Source organism: Coffea eugenioides, chromosome 1 (genome assembly GCF_003713205.1).
Source record: "Coffea eugenioides isolate CCC68of chromosome 1, Ceug_1.0, whole genome shotgun sequence".
NCBI lineage: Eukaryota > Viridiplantae > Streptophyta > Magnoliopsida > Gentianales > Rubiaceae > Coffea > Coffea eugenioides.
Window position 1 is genome coordinate 31,113,125 of NC_040035.1, and position 17,674 is coordinate 31,130,798.

Consider the following 17,674-nt stretch of genomic DNA (forward strand, 5'->3'; position numbering starts at 1 on the left):
CAACAGATGAATCGTGCGAAACAAATTTTCCTGATTTCATTCCTTGTTCCGGTCACATCGAAGAATCACCAAGACTTACAGTAGATGACCGAAAGGAAAACATCAAGCATAACTAGTCACAACCACCAAATGAGACAGGAAAAAAAATGTTGTCATTGAATGACATCAAACAGCGAAAACAACCCAAAACCCATGTTTAGCTAGCTGGAATCTTCATGAAAGCCATGTAAAAGGAGCGAAAGAAGGGGCCAAAGTTACCTGAGGATGATTACGTGGTTAGTTGAGAGTGGAAAATGCCAGGAAGCGCTGCTGATTCCAAAAACGAAATTGCGGATGTCGCCGCTGCAGAACTTCGGGCTGATGAAGCCGTCACTTGGGCTCTTGATTGAGCTGTCTTCCCGTGATCTTTTCCCAGAGATTTGTGAACGAGATTTCCTCTATGGCCTCCCAAGAATGTGCAGAAATCAAGAGATCCTTCAGAAGGCTAGAATCAAAACAGGAATCTGGTCCTAAAGTAGGTTAGTTCATCATCCGGGCTGAACTTTTGCAGAAGGAACTCCTGCAATTTTCCTTCCGTCATTACCCGAAGCTTTCTTCTTCTGGTTTCCGTTTTTGTTTCTTATCCGTAGCCTCTATTCCCTATTAGCTCTTTCTACTCAGCTTTGCTAGCCGTCGGCTTGTTATCTCCTTTCTCCCTTGGCCACCTAGATTTCCTTTCTCTGTTTCTCGTTTCTTCTTAGCTGAAAACCTCTGGCCCTCCTTCATGTTTTTCTATCCGAAGCTTTTCCTTCCTCGCTCTGTTTTTTCACGCCCAAACCTTCTCCTCGAAGCTGCCTTTTTCCTATCAAGCCCAGCCGTCGTATTCTTTTGTCCTTGCTCAACCCCAGCTCTCTCTCTCGGTTGTTTTCAATTTTTTCCCTTTTCTTCCTCCCTCAGCTGCCACACTCTATTCCCATTTTGTTGCCCTCTAAACCCAGCCGTCAACCCCTTGCTTTCCCTAGCCGTCCAAACTCTCCTTCTTAACTCTCCTTCTTTTAACTCCTTCGGTCTCTCTACCTTGCTCTCTTAGTTCTCTGCCGTTCTCTTTTCTTTCATCCGCCGTCCCCAGAAACCTTAGCTTTCCACAGCTTTTTATATCCGAGACTTCCTTCTGAAACCTAGCATCTACGGCCCGAAAAAACTCCCTCTCCTCTTGCATTTTTACAGCCTTAGATTTTCATGTTTTTTGATCAACTTTGAATCAAGCCAAGTGTCTTCTATTAACATCATCGGACGGAAGAGAAAATTGAGCCAATAACGGAAAAGAAAACCATTTTTGTATCTGCGGTTTTTGTAGATGAAAATGTAGAGGAGTTTTGATTGTAGGCTTCTCGGGTGCATGGGCTCTTTTTTTTTTTTTTTACAATGAACTAAATAAATAAAGAAAAATAACAATTTAAAATAAATTCAGATAAAATGAACAAAACTATGAATAAAAGATAACAACAAAATGCTAATAATTTTTCTTCTTTTCTTTCTTTCTTTTTTCAAAAAATTCTATGCTAAAATGACTTAAAAAAATAAAAGACTAAAAGCAAATAAAACTAACATGACAAATAAAATAATAGTAAATAAAAATACACTAAAAATTTGGTGACTACATAAGGCATTCAGAATTTTTCTATTTTTCTCACTTAGAGAGTAATCTTTCTCAAGCACTTCTAAATCCTTAATAAGATCATTGAATTTGAAATATATCTTGTCAACGTTTTCATGAGGTTCCATCTTAAAAGATTCATACTTAGTGACCAGAATGGACTTCTTCTGTTCTCTCATATTCTCACTTCCTTCATGGATTTCTCTAAATTTATTCCAAATCTCCTTTGCAGATTTGCAGCCCTTGACTCTAATAGATTCATTTGAATCTAAAACACTATATAGTACATTCATCACCTTGGCATTTAGAGTGAGATGAGTTCTATCTTCAGCAGTTAGCTCACTTCTTATTTTTGGTCTCGGCTTGTTTGTAACTTTATCAGTAATAGAAGTATCATATGGACCTTCATTGATAATAAACCATAGCTCGATATCAATAGATTGTAAGAAAATAATCATCCTTTCCTTCCAACTCACATAATTTGATCCATTGAACATTGGAGGTCTAGTGACTGATTGTCCCTCAAAGAACATGGCATTGTTGGCTGTCATTTTTACTCCAAAGTCGATTGAGCTTAATCTCTAGGAGACCAAGCTCTGATACCGATTGTAAGGATCGAAGACAACGTAAGAGGGGGGTGAATTAGGTGGTTTAAAAACTAACCAAGATATGAATCACTTTTTCTCGAACTTGCCCTCTTTTTCTAACAGACCTCACAAAGGAACAATTAATAAATAAGCAGAAGTGATTGTGAGTAGAAGAAATAAGCAATTTATATTGCATCACAGTATGTAAAGAGATGGAATAGCAAATCAAGTTTCAAATTAGACTTGAGTTTGAATATCACTTTATATAGCAAGGTTCTTCAAGTTGATCAACTTACAACCAATCTCTTGTGTACAAAGGAATGATCACTTCCTCCTTGCCTCAAGTCTCACTTGATCAAGTAAGGAAGTTTATAATCACTTGAATAACCCTCACAAAACTACACTATTGAAAAAATTGAAACACACTTGAAAAGCTTATTGAAAATTACACAACTAAGAGTACAAATCTTCTTTTTGGAGTATTCACACACTTGAATCACTCAAGATCTGATGTAGTCTCAATGTGCAAAAGTACTTCTGAAGTGATCGACTTTTTCTATTTATAAGAGACCAAAAAGTACTCCAATAAATGCTGTCAACGGATAGAAGGCAGCTGAAGAGTCAACTAGCCGTTGGTGGTGTCGGATGTCTGGTAGGCAGATTTTCCGCGTCTGATCGCAGGTAGTGAGTTGTAGAAGTTTTTCTTGAAATGTTTAGGACGTCCGGTGCTTCAATACTTTGCGTCCGAAGTGTCGCACCGTTTGTCGGACGTCCGGTATTCAGGTATTGTTCGTCCAAACGAAATCAGTGAGTTTAGAGAGCTAGGTTCATTTGCTTCGAACGTCCGAGAGTGAGTTCCTTATGCGTCCGAAGTTGCTCGTAGGTTGTCGGACGGCCGATGCAGACTTTTTGTGCGTCCGACACATGCTTTAACATTTGTTAGCTAGTTTTGCTCCAAATCTGAAAATATCTATTTTGGAGAATATTAGTGTCATCCATTTGTTTTGTCATCATCAAAAGATACGGACTGAGATGAACACATTCAAAGTAAATGGTCAAAGATTGAATCTCTATTTGTCCCGAGAAAAGGTTCTTAAATGAGTAATTTACTCTTTAGGAAATGCAACGGAGAGTTAATAAAGTTATAGGAGAGTCGAGCCAACGACCATAAACAAAAGCGCTTGTTGGGAGGCAACCCAATAATAATATTGTAGTTGTGTGTTTGTATTGTTTCTTACATTTTGGTGTGATTTCATTGACTAATTAGATATATTTTACTTGTTTGTAGGAGGTACCGAAGTTTCATCATTCATTTTGGAAGTACAATTGAAGAACACGTGTAAAAAGGGAAGTTTTCTTACCAAATTGTGTTTTAAGAGTTTAAAATTCCCATGCATATATACATTGTGCATTTCAAGTATATTCAAGTGAGTTTTGGTGATAACATGGTTATAAATGCTCATGGACTCATTTGATGTGCATTTAATGTCCAAAAATGACATTTTGGTGTAAAAGTGCAAAAATGATCAAAGAACCTCACCCCTCGATTTTCAATGAAGATGTGTTTGATGTGTTTTGAGAGATTAGATATTGTGTTTATGGTATATTACATATGTGTGAGAGGTTGGAATTGATAAAAAGTTTGTCCAATGTGTAATTTGGAATTGGCTGGAAAAGGGAGAAAAAGTTTGAAAAATTGCAGTTTCTGCAATTAGTGCAGAGAAATACAGATCCGTGCTCGGATCCGAAAAACCCAGACGAATCTGACCGCGGATCCTATGATCCGAGCTCGGATCCAACAAAACCCAGTTGGATCCGAGGGCTCGGCTGAACTTCTGGAGTGACGGATCCGAGCTCTGTCGGATCCGAGAGCTTCCAGAACCGATCCAAGCTCGGATCGGTTCGCGATATGAATGGAACCGAGGGCTCGGTTCTTCATTTTCCAGCTTTCTTCTCTTTTTCTCTCTCCGAAACCCTAGCCCCTCTCCACCAATCTCTTATTTAATCCATCAATCATCCAAATTTTCACCACAAAAATATTCCAAACACTTTGGTGATAAAAAACCCCAAGCTATTTCGCATCAAAACCACCTCAAACAAGGGTTTTGATCTTCAAAAAGAGACTTCGGGCCGCACTGAAATTCTTCCATTTTGAGTCAGATTTGGGCTTGTTTCTTGTTCATTTTTGCATTACTATCATCCTCCATCATCATTCCACACATTTGAGGTAACAATTTTCAACTTTCTTTGAAATTTTACATTTCTCAATTCTTAATTTTTGTATTTTTCTATAAATTTGGGAAATGCATATATGTTGAATTTTAATGCTATAATTTTGTTACGTTGTGCCAATATATGTCATTAGCAATACTTATTTGTTTAGAATTGAGAAATTTGCTAATGTGGTGATAAATTTTGTATAATTTTTCTCATGAAAGCACATTAGACTTTTGTTTGCAATTTTGTTGTTTCTTTGTATAATTTGCATTTGTTTATTTGAAATGAAACTCATTTTTATGCAAATTGATGATAAATTGTAGTAAGTATAGTGGATTGTTATGTATTGCTTTGATGGAAATAGACAAAAGCTGAGAATTGTTTGAATTGAGGATGTTTTTCGTAATGCATAAGGAGATGTTGTGTTCAATTGATGATTGAGGCTTAACTTAAATAGTGCATGATAGTCCATTTTACTTTGAGATAATATTCTATCCTTGCAAATGGTTTTAAATCTCACACATTTGGATTTATCATGCGGGGGTTGATTTCCTTATTGAAGATATATCTTCTAAATGTTAAAAATGGATTTGAGAATGTGTTAAGCAGAGTATTTGCTTCAATTTGTTGATTGTTGGCAGGGAGTTTCGTCCTTTTACAAGGGGAAACTCTACCGAAATTTTCTCAAATTACTTTCCAACATTTAAAAAAAAAGAGAAAATATATATATATGTTGATATTATTTTTCTACTCCAATGATTCACATACTGAGTAACCGAGGGTTGGCATTTACAAATGTCAACATTCACGTAAAAAGGTATTGGAATTAAGAGTATGCTTAGCAATTTGAATAAGTGAAATGTTGAGTAATCGGGAATCTTCACATAAAAGTGTTGATTTTCACGTAAAAAGGCGTTTTCACTATTTAAGTAAAATGAAGTGTGAATAAATCCCTCTCAACTGTTAAGTTTTGATGGTCATGGGATGAGGAAGACCATAGAATTGACTATGTGATTTACTTATTTGTGAAATTATGATAGAATGAGATTTTGAGTTGAATTTGTTGAAATTAAGGCTTAATTATTTTTATTTAATTGAATATTTTGAGTATTTAGTGTAATTTGAGAAATGGCATAATGATTGGTTTCTAGGTTTTTGAGGAATTAAATTTGACAAAAGTACATATATTGTTTTATCTATTGAATCATTGAAGTAAGTTTTGTGCGAATTGCTTGAGGACAAGCAATGATTCAAGTGTGGGAGAATTTGATAAGGGAATATTTAACGTACATTTTGTACAAGTTTGGCATGAACTTTTGGTATGTTTTGAGAAGATTAAAGCCATATTTGAACCCTTTTGGTGATAATTGATTAAATATTGTTTAAATATTCAAAACTTGATAAATAAGTGGATTAATGTGTTAATTTTGTGAAAATATGAAGGATATGGATATATGGAATTCATGCACGAGATGAAGAAATTGTAAGAATCGTCCTGAGGATAAAGTACAAGAGAAACTAGGAGCAAAAATGAAGGAAAAAAGGAAAGAAGTGAAAAACTGGAAATTTGATCAACACGAATCCGAGCTCGGATCCGTGTGAACAAGGGGCAATCCGAGCCCTTGTCTGTGTTTCTGAAGCAGTGCATCCGAGGTCAAAAGATCCGACCTCGGATCCATAGAAAAAAGGCCTCGGATCCTAAAGATCTGAGCTCGGATCCATATTCAACCCTCGGATCCGAGGCTCGGATCCATATTCAACCCTCTGATCCGAGGCTCGAATCCATATTCAACCCTCGGATCCGAGGCTCGGATCTGTCTCTCTCTTCAGAAAGTGGCACAACCGTTTTTCTTTACCTTTCTCACAACTTTTCCAGCTATTTTGAGGGATAGAAATCGATGGCACATGCTTCTGCAACAAAAGAGAAGACCAAATGAGTTGTAGACAAAAGAAAACATCATATCTTTGACTTCTTTTCACAAAATCTGAGTGGAGGAAATTATGAAGTGAGAGGAATAGACTTTCTATCACCTTTTATGCAGAAACACAGGGGAGAAGCCAGGAGGACCCTTACATAGCTAGTTTTCCTTCTTGTAACTAGTTTCTCTCTAACTAGGAGTTCTTGGAGAAGCATTTGGAGTTTTCACTTGATATCATCTTGTACAAGAACATAGCAGAATTTGAGGGTTTCACCATCAATTGGCTAAGCTTTCTTTTATCTTTCTTGTACTTGTACTTTATGATGTTTTGCATTAATAAACTTGTGAGTTTGATTGTTAAATCATTCATGAGTAGGTAATTTTCTTTATCTAGGGAGTAGATGAAGCTTATGGCTAAATAATATGAATTGAATGTGATTTACACTTGTTATATCTTGTATTAACTTGTTTACTTGTGTAGCTGTGATTACTTATTATTGATTGATCACCAATAGCATGTTTATAGTTGTTATTGTTCAATAAGAATTGGTAGTAACAATGGAAACACATGAGTAGAGCTTAAGTTGTATGTTCATGAAAATAGAGATACACTTAAGTGGATTACTTAGCATTTCATGAAAGAAAACAGAGTAGAACTAGTATTTCACCATGAAAATAGGGAAAACTGAACTACTCTAGACCATTTTATCATGAGAATGGGACTTGGTAATTTTGGAAATGAATCTTTGGTTAAACAAGAATAATAACAAGAGGTAAATCCATTCATTTATGTTGTTTATGCCATAAGTGGAATCTACATCCCTAGAGTCTTCCTTGAGTGAAATTTCTCCATTTGCATTTAGCATTTGTTAAACTAGATTTGTATATCAGATTTGTAGACTATAGCAATATACTTTCTCTGCTCCAATTTATTGTAAGTCTAAATAATAGAGAAAAATAAGAGCTTAATACTTGTTTAATTTGCTTCTCGTGGGATCGACCCAAGACATACCCTACATTACGATTTCGGCTTGTATACTTGCAGTCAACGGGTATAAAATCGGATTTAAACTTGCATTGATGTAAAAATCCCGTCAACTGTATGTACCTATAGCTTTCTATATGTACCAACTAGCACCTAAATTTCGCGCCATTTTGCTGAAGGCTTTTTATATATTCATTAAAGGAATGTAAATTATCGTTAATTACATTAACTATGTTTGTAACTAACTTAACTAGATTTGTCCAGATAATCATGAAATATCTACTAACTTCTACAGGTATTTAAGTCTTTTCGTTCATGATGATATAAGAAATGGGACCCAAAATTCTGCCAGGGGAGCTCTCTGATATTTTGAAAACCTCAGGGGAGGGGAGTGAGACTGTCGGAAACCTCAGGGGAGGTATCTGAAAATTTTCCTTGAAATTATTATAAAAATGATACTAATGTGATATAGGATTTGAGTTGTTTATGTGGTGGGTACTATATTAAGAAAAACAAGAAAACTAGAGAACTCAAATGAAGAGAAAATTAAGGAAAGAATTATTATTTCATTCACTCAAGTGAAACTTTAGTTTTCTTTCACTTTGATACAAGAGGGGCTTAACCCTATTTATAGGTGAATTCAAAGTAAATCAACTAACTTTTTTGAGATATGATAAGATCTTCTTGTAAGTCGTGTTAATTTCATCACCTTGAAAGACATGATAGTTTTATCGAAAGTCATGATATATTTTACACCCCATAACTTTATTATATCGAACAATGTGAAAGACTTGTCATCATTTAGGCGATGAGATAAATGTGATAGACATCTACAATATTAAATTATTCCATAGCACTCCTCTTTAGATGTCTATTAGACAAAAAATATGTCTCGTTAAAACTTTACTAGAAAAAAATTCAGCGGAAAGAAAACCCTAATGAGGGGAAAAGGGTACACTATTGTTGTGTTTTAATTTCTCCCCTTGATCCAAACATGAGTTGAAATCTTTTAGCCAATACATTCCAATATTCTTCACTAAGTTTTCAAATGTTGTAGTTGACAATGTTTTGATAAATAAATATGTCAGATTGTTACTAAATTGGATCTACTGTACATCAATTTCACCATTCTTTTGTAGATCATGAGTGAAGAAAAATTTTGATAAAATTTTTTCGTTCTATCTCCTTTAATATATTCTCCTTTCAATGGAGCTATGCAAGCTACATTATTTTTATATAATGTAATCGGAGGATTTTCCCCCTTCAAAAGATAATCCACTATTTTTTTCAAATATAATGGGTTATCGATCGTAGTCAAATACATTCTCAACTAGTCTCATGAATTGCTATTATTTTAGTATGATTCGAAGAAGTGGCAGCTATTGATTATTTTGTAGATAGTCATGAAATAGCTGTACCATCACATATAAATAGACATCCAGTTTGAGATCTTACTTTATGTGGGTCAGATAAATATCTAGCATCAGCATAATCAAACAATTCATGTCAAGATTTATTCAAATAAAATAGACTAACTATTCCTTGGAGTTAGTGAAAAATATGTTTAATACTATTTCAATGTCGTCTTAAGGAAAAGAACTAAATCTTGCTAATAGATTCACAACAAATGATATATCTAATCTTGTACAATTAGCAAGATACATTAGTTCACCAATTGCACTGATATATGGTATTTCGTGACCAAAAATCTCTTTATCTTCCTTTTATTGGCTTAAAGGAATCCTTATTGGAATCAAAACACTTGACAACCATCAAGATACTCAATGGATGTGTTTTATCATATAAAACCGCTTTAATACCCTCTAGGTAGAAGTAGTTTGACAGACAAAATTCCACATTTCAAATGTTCAATTTGCAAATCAAGACAAAATTTAGTCTTTCCAAAATTCTTGATTTCAAATTCTTTCTTCAAAATAGTCTTTAAAGTTTTTTAAGAGTTTCAATTAAATTAAAATCATTAACATACACTAAATTAAGTTCATCAACATACACTGCAATTATTATAAAATTTGATCAATTTTTCTTGATAAAAACACGTGGACATATTGAGTCAATGGTATAATCTTATTTAATTAAACATTCACTGAGACAGTTATACCATATACATCCAAATTGTTTAAACCCATATAAAGACCTTTGTAATTTAATAGAGTAAATATCTTTAGGATTTAATTTATATGTTTCAGGCATGTTGAATCCTTTAGAGATTTTCATATAGATATCAAGATTCCTATACAAATAAACAGTGATTACATCCATTAAACACATATCTAGTTGTTCATGTGCGGCTAAACTCACAAGATATTTAAATGTGATTGCTTTCACTGCCAATGAATATGTTTCATCATAATCAAACCTAGATCTTTGTGAAAATCATTGGGCTACTAGCCTTGTTTTATATCTCACAGTTTCGGGCTTGTTTAGCAAACAAGTTTTTGGCCAAATTTGTCTGCTGCAAGTCTTTTAACAACTTTTGCTACAGTGAACTCAAAAAACTTCTCAAAATTTTTAAATTATACATTTCAAAATATTCAAAAATTTGCACGCTTCAAAAATTTTTCTACAACTTCTATAATAAATTACAGTAAAATTTTAGACAAACACCAAAAAAACTCATTTGCCAAATGGGGCCTTCATTTTTCTCATTTCTTTTCCTTACAAATACCTATTTATATCTCACTGGTTTTGCACCTTCAGGTATTTCAATTACAGGTCCAAAAACTTCTTTTTTAGCCAATGATCCAATTCGGATTGGATCGCATTTTTCCATTTCGACCAATCATTTTTCGCCAACATTCATCGGTCGATCTAGGTTCATGATCTTCATCCTCTTCCATAATTTCAAGTGCTATAGCATATGCAAAAATATCATCAATAATTATTTCTTTTCGGTTTCAACTTTTTTCTATAGTGACAAAATTTATTATAATTTTTATAATTTCATCCTTTTCAGAAGTATGTTCTTCAAGAACTAATTTTTTTGAAACAACCTCTTTAGGAGGTTAAATTTTATGACTAGCACTATTTTGAAATCTTTGATCAATTATTGACTCGTCGATTTTATTGTTATTTAATTCTCTTTTCTTTCAAGAATTTTAATTTTTGAACCCAACAGGTCTACCACGCTTCAGGTGTGCTTTAAAATCATTATCACTTGTAATTTGTCCTTTTGAGATATCAATTTTAACTGGAGCATTTTTTGCAGAAATATATGATTTAATAACTCTTCTGATATAGAAATATGTGATTTAGTAACTTTTCTGACATTACTAAAGTATTCGGTCATTAATTTGTAATTTTTTGCAAATGAAATAATTTTTTGAACTTTCAGTTCGCATTATTTTGTACGAGTATCAAGTAAATCTAATAATATTTTTTAAATAATTTCCTTTTTCGGTTAATGTTTTCCTCTCCCTAATGTCAAGAAATATGATTCATCAAAATGAAAATTTGCAAATCTTACAGTAAATAAATCATCAGTTAATGGTTCAATATATTTAAATATAGAAGGTGATTCATATCCTACATCAATCTTTTTTAGGGGCCTAATTTAGTCCATTGGGATGGTGTGATTGAAACATAAATCGCACAACAAAAAATTTTCAAAAGAGAAATATTGGGTTTATCACCAAATAAACCCCGTTTGGCAAATGAGTTTTTGGAAATCTATCTAAAACTTTACTATAGCGTATTATAAAATTCTGTGAAAAACTCTCCTATGGTTTTGATTTTTTTAAAAACTTTATTGTAGCAAAAATAAAAAATTTCTCGATTGACTGATACAAATTGTAGTTTTTCATATATTTTACAATAATTTGCAATGTCAAAAAATTGTGAAAATTATTTGCTTTGCCAAAATAATTTAGAAAATTTGCACCTCAAAATGCATTTTGGATTAGGCACGCAAAGTAGTAAATAATTTTTAGAAAACATTCAAAAGGCTTACATACCTACATAACCAAAAAGTTTAAGTACCTACTTAACCAAAAGGCTTAAACATCTACATAACCAGATATTTGACAAAAGGATATAGGTCATTTGATACAAAAACTAGTCTAGAATAAGTGCGAATCAACTTTTTAACATAGAAAGTTGTACAGGTCCCCCCATGTACTACTCATTTCGGTGCAACCACTTATGATAAGCCATCACATTTCTCAGTTCCTTCTAATCATGTTGCGCTTCTGGCATGACATGAAATTGAGTCGCTTGAGCACCTTCAGCATCTCCGACATCCATATTAGAGGCAATATTGAGATCCGTCAGGAATTGGTCATGTGGCTGCATCTCTCTGATAAAATTATACAGTACACAGCAAGCCAGTACAAATTTTCTCTGTGCCTCAATAGGGTAGTTTTTCATCGGACTTTCCAAAATTTTAAATCTCATTTTCCATACCTCCAAACAACATTTTTATCACATTCCGAATTGAAGAATGGTGGTGATTGAACAATCCCTTCTGTGCTGTCTGTGATCGCCCTCTTCGGCCATGTTTGAAAGGGGCCATGAAACCTGGCAGATGTCTGTAAGCAACATCAATTACGTAATATTTACTGATCGGCGGTACAGGAAATATTGCACTTGAATTGGAAATGACCTCCATCAAGTGTGATAGATCCACCTTCCCCTAAGGCGTACCCAAGAGTTTGGCGAACCGCCTGCCTAACTTTTGTCAGAACTTATAATCCCAGAGAATAATAACAATTCCAAAACTCTAATATCAAAACTTCATGGTTAAACATTATAGACCATCCAATATTTCGGGTTATCCCTACATATACATACAATCAAACGGATAAAATCTAAGTCATCTAATCAAATCACTAAACACAACTAGGATGGCAAGTTACTTAAAGTTAGATACCAACTCTCGAACTGTCTATTTTTCCGCTTCCACGTTGCCAACGCCTGCTAAGGAAAACAAACTAAAAGGAATAAGCTAACGCTCAGTAAGGCCGAGAAAACAAGCAAGCAATTAAAACAAGTACCATAATTCAACTCAAGTGGCACATGCACCGAATAACAACAATAGTTTCATGTAAAATCATAAAAGGACTAAAACACGTTCATTAAAAGGATACAGGAACTCTCAGTAGCTAATCCACAAGCTTGCTATTTCACGATCTTAGATATCATTTTCTTTTGTTGACACTCCGTCAATCACGTAAATAACAAGTCCGTAGAATTCACTTGACACGAATTCTCATCCACCATTTCACTCCCTACCAGACTCGAACGCCAAATAAAAATAGCGGTAATAATACTCGAGTATACCCAAGCAAAAACAAGTATGGTCGATGATATAACACTCCAATTAACTTAATAAAGATAGAGGTACTGAAACGGGATGAGAGGCACCTCCCATTTGAATTGAATGTGGTACATACTGCCGCTCAACACTAGGGTCGACGAGATGACTCTCCAATTGATTTAATCAAGATAAAAGTACTGAGACGGGACGAGAGACACCTCACACTCGGATTGAGTGTGGTATATGCTGCCGCTCAACACTTACAAGTCAAGTATAAACACAAACACAAGTACAGGTCAATCAAATTCAAATGGGCACAAGATCATTCAAGAAAGGGAGGACGAGTGCGATAAAATACACCCTTGTCTCATCAAATTCAGAATTCAACACATAACACGTGGTATCATTCGAATCAAGATATCAAGAAACATGCACTTGACACTCACCAGTTTAAGCAAAATAACGTCTAAAGTTCGCCCCCGGGTTATGTTCTTGATCACCAACAAACCCTAAGAACAGCCAAAATAAAGTATTATGGTTTAATCATTCAAAACTTAGTTGAACCAAAGTAAATGCAAATAACTACTAGTGCAACAATGCAAATATAGTTTTGGAATGAAAAGAGAACATTTAGACCCAAGGGACATGAGTAACCAAGAATTTTCTCATTCCAATCATAAAATCAAACACAAAATGGTTTAACAACTCCAACTTAAGGTTGGAAATGGAAGCAAGGACAACTTTAGAAAAAACAGAATTTTCTCCAGTTTTGCGCGATACTGTTTAAAAAAATAGTATCATAAGTTTCTTAAGTCCAAAATTTATAAACTTTATACCGTTGGAAAATAGATTCAAAGGGCTACAATTTTCCAAAATATACATTTGTAAGATTCTATCCGTAAATTAGTCAAATTTCAGTTTCAATTTGCTACTTCATCAGATAGAAAAACAGAGCAGTTGTAAAAATTCAGTCAAATTTGAAAAATCATAGATATTCATAGAAATTGACAAAAATAGTGAATTTTCACGATAGAATGCACTCTGATTCTAGTTTCAAATGCAATAAGCGAAACTCAATTTGGATTTTTCTACACCAAGATATAACAGATTTTCCAAGACTGCTCAGAGTCACCTGTGGAAAAAATGTTCAGCAACACTTGACTCAATCTTCCCACTTAATCTCATGATTTTTAGTCAAATTTCAGCACACCCTTATATCTTAAAGTAATATAGAGTATTTTGACCAAAATTCAAGCTTAAAATCATCATTAAAATGTAAAATTCAATGCTGAAATTCCAGCTCTTAGGTTCGGCCATCAAATAGAAATTTGTCCCCAAATTTTTCCAACATTCTTCCAACTAATTGTCCCAAAAGCAGCCCATACCATCAAGTAATTCCATAGGGTTTCATCACCAACACAACAATAAACACTTATGAAATCAAAATTACAACAAGATAGCCACCAAAATTATACCATAAGCATATGTATAATCAAACCCTAACTCAAGTATGAAGTATAAACATCATCAACTTGAAAACTACCAAGATTCACCACCAAATCATGTCTTTATCCAACAATCAATCTTGTTTTTCAAAATAAAACAAAGAAAGAAAGTTAATCTAACATTTTACCTCTTTTGCCTCCAACCAAGATGAACTTCCAACCATCAAGTCTTCTCCCCTTTTCAAGTTCTAGCAGTGGTAGATGGAATCTCCAAGCTATCTTCTTCCTTTTCCCACAAAATACAAGATTCAAGCTATTTTGGATGGAATTTCTTCTCTCTTTTCCTCCTCAAGCTCACGGCCCTCTCTCTCTTTCTTTCCCGTGTGTTTGTTTGTTATTTCTTAAGGCAAGAAATGGAAGATAAATGGTAAGAAAACTTTGGTCAAAAGTCAAAGAAAGAGGCTTGGCTCTTATGGTGACACATGTCACCTTCTAGAGAATTCTTATTACACTAAACCCCCTCATTTTTTTCAAAAGTTCCTTTCACACCCCACTAAAAAAAAATTGCATTTTACCCAACACACAAATTTTCACAGGTAAAATTTAATAAAAGTCTTAAAACAAAATCATTATCAAATCAATAAATAAACAAATAGATGACTAAATAAATAAAATATAATGTATTTAGACTAAATAAATTGACAAATTTTTTTTCTAGATTCTCACATCCTCTCCCCTTTAAAAGAATTTCGTTCTCGAAATTCTCACCCTTTGCTTGTAAAATAAACTCGATTTCTCTCTTCTACAGAGCTTCCTCTGACTTATCCAAACAAAACACATATCATCCTTTCTCATCAAAATTCCTCCCTTACTAATCACAAATGAAGAATTCTCATTTAAATCTGAGATTTAGTTGTAACAATAGACTCATGGATAGGAGTTTAATACCAACTGAACATAGACATTTCATTTACTAATGCAAACAACAGGTTTCAAGTTCAAAGTTTATAACTGGAATCCAACTTACTACATAAAACTTTTGCTACATATAGTCCAACAAATATAACTCTTCCAGATAAAACATCATGAAGGGCTAACTTTGACTGAAATAGCAGATTTCCCAAAGTTTAAGTCATTTTATTTCGGGCAATCTCTCACTTGACATCCAAAGTTACTGCATCTACAAGGTACTAATTTTCAACTCACACCTTTCAGTATGAAGTTTTGTCATAGATTTCACACTTAACAGTTACAAATCTCTTTTTAATGTATCTCTTCTTTCTTTGTATCGTGGGAGTTTCCTTCACCACTTTTACTTTGGTTGCTAGGAATGTCTGGGAGAGACAACTTGAGTAGGTGAATGCACCAATAATTTTATTTCACACCTTATTTCACAATTTCTCTTGTTTCCTCTCGTATTTTCCTCGCCTTTTCACGTTCTTGTTCAATAACTCACTTTTGTTTCTATCGTTCTTCTCAATGGTTAGCTAGTTTCTTGTAGAACTCTACCTCCTTCCGACAAACCTCTCTTTCCTCATGTATATTTTTCAAATTCTTCATATCACCACTTCACTTTAACTCAAATGAAAACTTGCTAGACAGACCAAAAGATCGATAAGAATGGCTAATCACAAATTAAAACTCTAACCACATATCTCTTAAAGTCTTTCACTTCCAAACTAGCTATTAACTAGTCTCAAATAAGATAAATGAAAAGCGAAACGTAAGGAGGAAAATACCTCAAGATACTATGCCACTTACTCCCATTTTGGGGTCTTATACACATAATGAAGCACTAAATCATACTCCTTAGATCACAAGTTCCACACCTTAACTCACTTTCATTTATACACTCACTTACAGACTTGCTCAAGAAGAAATCATGACCTCTTGCCCCCACTAGTACCTTTTACCATCCTGCTTCAAAGCGGTCATCCTAATTCTGCCAAAAGTTACATACAAGTGTAGAACCCGCATCCTTGTCCCTAAAATCTACATACATAATTCATAACTTATAGAGAAATAGGAATCAAAACCAAGTTTCTATAGGGCATCACCAAAAGGTAGGAAATAGACAAGGGTAGTCAAACAAGAATTAAAATGAACTCATAATAAATAAGTATGTAACTATAATCTGATCACAGCAAAATTAAGGAAACACGGGACAAGGGTAGGCATGTATAGGAGAAATGAAACAGGCTTACAATACTAGTATCTTAAACATTCACGACGACTGCGAGCTGGCCATCATCTTATAAACCCTAGCTAGACATGTACAAGACTAGTCCATGACGACACCCATTGATCCACTTTCCTTGATCGGTTCAATCTCAAGTCCAAGACTAGAATCTCCCACGTCTTCACTTTTGCCATAACAATTTACCTCAAAGGCAGTCGTGATGTTGACTCTTATCCAAATGCTCTTAACTCTTGGATACTCGGGTACAAGAATCCAAAAATAGGGTAATTCACAATTTGAGCTGGCCAGTCCCAAAAGTAAATCACCTACATTTGAGATTCCTACCAAACATACATATCTATCTTCCTCAAGTATCATGATAAAGGTTTTACACCTATAACTTTCATGATTCATAGTTTACGCTCAAGAAGAGCATTTAATCCTTCACATTCATTCACGCAATCGGGACCATAACACACCTTAGCCCAAACTCACCCCGCGCAGAGACCATGCGAGGCGATTCTGATACCACCTGTGACAGCCCCACCTTCTCCTAGGGCATATCCAAGGATTTGGCGAGCCGCTTGCCTAATTCTCGGCAGGACTCACTCACGAATCCCAGAGAATAATAACAATTCCAAAACTCCAATAGTATCAACCTCAAAGTAAGTATCAAAATTTCATGGTTAAACATTACAAACCATCCAATACTCCGGGTTATCCCTACTTATACATACATTCAAACTGATAAAATCTAAGTCATCTAATCAAATCACTAAGTACAACTATGATGGCAAGTTACTTAAAGCTAGACGCCAACTCTCGAACTGTCTATTTCCCTGCTTCCGCGTTGCCAACGCCTGCTAAGGAAAACAAATTAAAAGGAATAAGTTAACGCTCAGTGAAGTTAAGAAAACAAGCAAGCAATTAAAACAAGTACCATAATTCAACTCAAGTGGCACGTGCACCAAATAACAACAATAGTTCCACGTAAAACCACAAAAGGACTAAAACACGTTCATTAAAAGGATACAGGGGCTCTTAGGAACTAATCCACAAGCTTTCCATTTTATGATCTTGGATATCATTTTCTTTTGTTGACACTCCACCAACCACGCAAATAATAAGTCCGTAGAATTCACTTGACACGAATTCCCATCCATCGTTTCACCGCTTATCGGGCCCGAACGCCAAATAGAAATAGTGGTGGTAATACCCGAGTAAGAACAAGTATGGCCGATAAGATAACACTCCAATCGGCTTAATCAAGATAGAGGTACTGAGACGGGATGAGAGGCACCTCCCATTCGGTTTGAGTATGGTACATGTTGTCGCTTAGCACTAGAGTCGACGAGATAACTCTCCAATCGACTTAATCAGAATAAAAGTACTGAGACGGGATGAGAGACGCTCATCACTTACAAGTCAAGTATA